This window comes from Echinops telfairi, unplaced genomic scaffold (genome assembly GCF_000313985.2).
Source record: "Echinops telfairi isolate 266 unplaced genomic scaffold, ASM31398v2 ScPeMD7_22;HRSCAF=79, whole genome shotgun sequence".
In the NCBI taxonomy this organism is placed as follows: domain Eukaryota; kingdom Metazoa; phylum Chordata; class Mammalia; order Afrosoricida; family Tenrecidae; genus Echinops; species Echinops telfairi.
The window spans coordinates 12,578,079-12,580,818 of NW_022103919.1; the positions used below are offsets into that span (position 1 = coordinate 12,578,079).

The 2,740-nt window shown below is 38.1% G+C and overlaps 1 pseudogene; it reads right to left on the reverse strand.

The window, feature by feature from the left end:
* The window catches only part of LOC101641048, a 112,447-nt pseudogene extending 110,744 nt beyond the window's left edge, over positions 1 to 1,703 (reverse strand).
* Between the last annotated feature and the right edge of the window lie 1,037 nt (positions 1,704 to 2,740).

Consider the following 2,740-nt stretch of genomic DNA (forward strand, 5'->3'; position numbering starts at 1 on the left):
AAAAAAATCATTTTATTGGAGGCTCATTCCAGTTCCTATCTGTATCAGTGTACATGCTCTGGTCTAGCCAGATTGGTAAGGTAGAATTGTGATCATGATAGTGGGGGGGGGGGGGGAGGAAGCATTAAAGAACTAAAGGAAAGTTGTATGTTTCATCATTGCTATACTGCCCCCTGACTGGCTCATCTCCTCCCCTCGACCCTTCTGTATGGGGATGTCCAGTTGTCTACAGATGGGCTTTGGGTCTTCAACTCTGCACTCCCCCTTATTCACAATAATAGGACACATTTTTGAAGACCAAGGTCAATCTCCTATTATCCTTTACATTGAGATCATCATCATCCATTTTTCACCTGTCAGTGTCAGAGAATCCATCAAATACATAAAATACTTAACCGAGAAATTTATTTGATACACCCAAACCCACTGCCAGCAAATCGATTTCAACTCATAGAGGACAAGTAAGCTTCCTCACAGGGTTTCCAAGGCTGGACACCTTTGCTTGCGGGTTGACTGAAACCAACATGCACGCCGCCAAAGAATCCAAGTCTCTGTCGGTTAAACTTTTCTTTCTTGTACATCCAGAAGAGAGACAGGCTTTCTACTTCTGTAGAGTTACATCTCAAAAACCCACCAGGGCAGTTCCACCCTGTCCTGTAGGGTGGCTATGAGTCAGCATCCACTCGATGACAGCAAGTTTGAGACGTTCTTTTCCAGTGACATAGACCAGTGTTTAAATCTAATGGCTAACGAGTCTGCAAGGTCTTGAAAGCTGTGATTCTTCTCTCTCTCTCTCTCTCTCTCTCTCTCTCTCTCTCCCTCTTGTATTCTGAATTTTAACTTTACTTATTTATATTGTTTCCCCCTTTAGTTTGTAGAATATAATACCTATAAAGAAAAGCACAGACTGTGTAGTTGCCCCGCCCATCTCATCAAATCAGTGACGGTATCCCATTAGACCCCTGCTTATGTGTCCTCCCCATCCCTGTCCCACCTTCCCCCGTCTTTACTTTCTTGCCTCATTGTAGTCTTTCAAGTCTTACCCTTTGGTATGATGCGAAAACCATATTTCTTTTCATTTTTTCCCTTTAAAAAAATTGTGTCGGAAGGTATTTAACTTGATGAGATTCACTAACTTCGCTGAGCATAATGCTCTCTAATTTTGTGCATGTCTTAAGGCGTTTGACAGACTCGTCATTGTGTTTTAAGGATGCATGTTGTTCCATTGTGTGAATGTAACAGAGTTTATCCACAACCAGAGAAATGTTTACCCATTCTTCAGTAGTGGGGGTGTATACTTGTTTCCATCTTTTTGCTATCATAGAAATTGCTGTCACAAGCATAGGTGTGTATATGTTTTCTCATGTTTTGTTCTTTATATCTCTTCAGGGTATACAGCAAGTAGAGAGACTGTAGAGTCACAGGTATTTGTTTTTGTGTTTGTTGACGGTAACCTCATACCGATTGCCATAGGGACTTGACAGCTCTACTCCCAACAGCAATGTATGAATGTTCCATCCTCTCCACATCATTTCCAGGATCTATTACTTTCTTTAAAATTTTTTGTTGTTGCTAATAGTGATGATGTGAGATCGTATTTTATGATTGTTCTAACCTGTACTTGTAATATGGCTAATGAACTCGAACATTTCTTCATAATTGTTGGCCACTTGAACATCATCTTTAGTAAAATGCCTATTCATGTCTGGTGCTCATTTTTTATTGGGTTATTGGATTTTTCTTATTGAGGTATTGTACTTTTCTAGTCCTTTATCTGCTATAACATTGCTAAATACTTTTCCCCATCTATGGGTTCTCTACGGCTTTCTAGAAGTCTTTTGATGTGCATAAATGTACTTTTAAAGGTCCCAGTTCTCTGCCTTGTTTTCTATAGTGCGGGTGGTTTTCACATGTTCCGTTGTCTACACAGCCTTATATTAAGTTTATCCCCATTTTTTCATTGACAGTCTTTTTTGTTTTGTTGTTTTGTCTCCATCGCAGAAAACTTACCTGTGATTCCTTATTTTGTTTCATGTAGTTCTGATTCACCCTGTATATACTTAAGTAGGATGTTTTCTCCACAATAATATCACTTATGGTAACTTTAGGTATCTGTCTGTTGTTGATTCTCTGTCCAAAGAACCCCCTTTAATATTTCTTCTGAAAAAAATTACAAAGGCCTTTATTTTTTCTTTATTGGAAAATGACTCTTCCCTTTCATACCTGAGGGATTAATTTTTCTGGGTATACCGCCATTTTCGCTACCAAAAAATTTATTATAGTTATCCATGTCTTCTTGCAAGCCTGGTTTGCATAGAAAAATCTAGACTTCACTGAATTGGCTAGCCTATATATATATAATTGTTCTTTTTTCTCTTGTGCTCAGGACTATTTCCTTTTCTTGGCTGCTAGAAAGTTTGATTACAATGTGTTGTGGGGATTTCCTTCGGGGATTGATTCTGTTTGGAAGTGTCTGGACTTCTTGAATATTTTATATTCGACCATAATGTTAGAGAAATTCTCCTTTAAGACATCTTCAACTATTTTCTCTGCCATTAATATTTCTTCTTTCTGTTCTGGGATGTTTACCAAATGTATGCTGTTCTTTTTGATAGTGTCCCAGAGGGTTCTTTGGCTTTCTTGAGCTTTTTTGGTCTTCTTTATAGCTGGATCTTCTTGTATTTTGGTTTCTAGAGTTTTGTTTTTCAGATCACTGATTCTTTTTTTTTTTAAATCATTT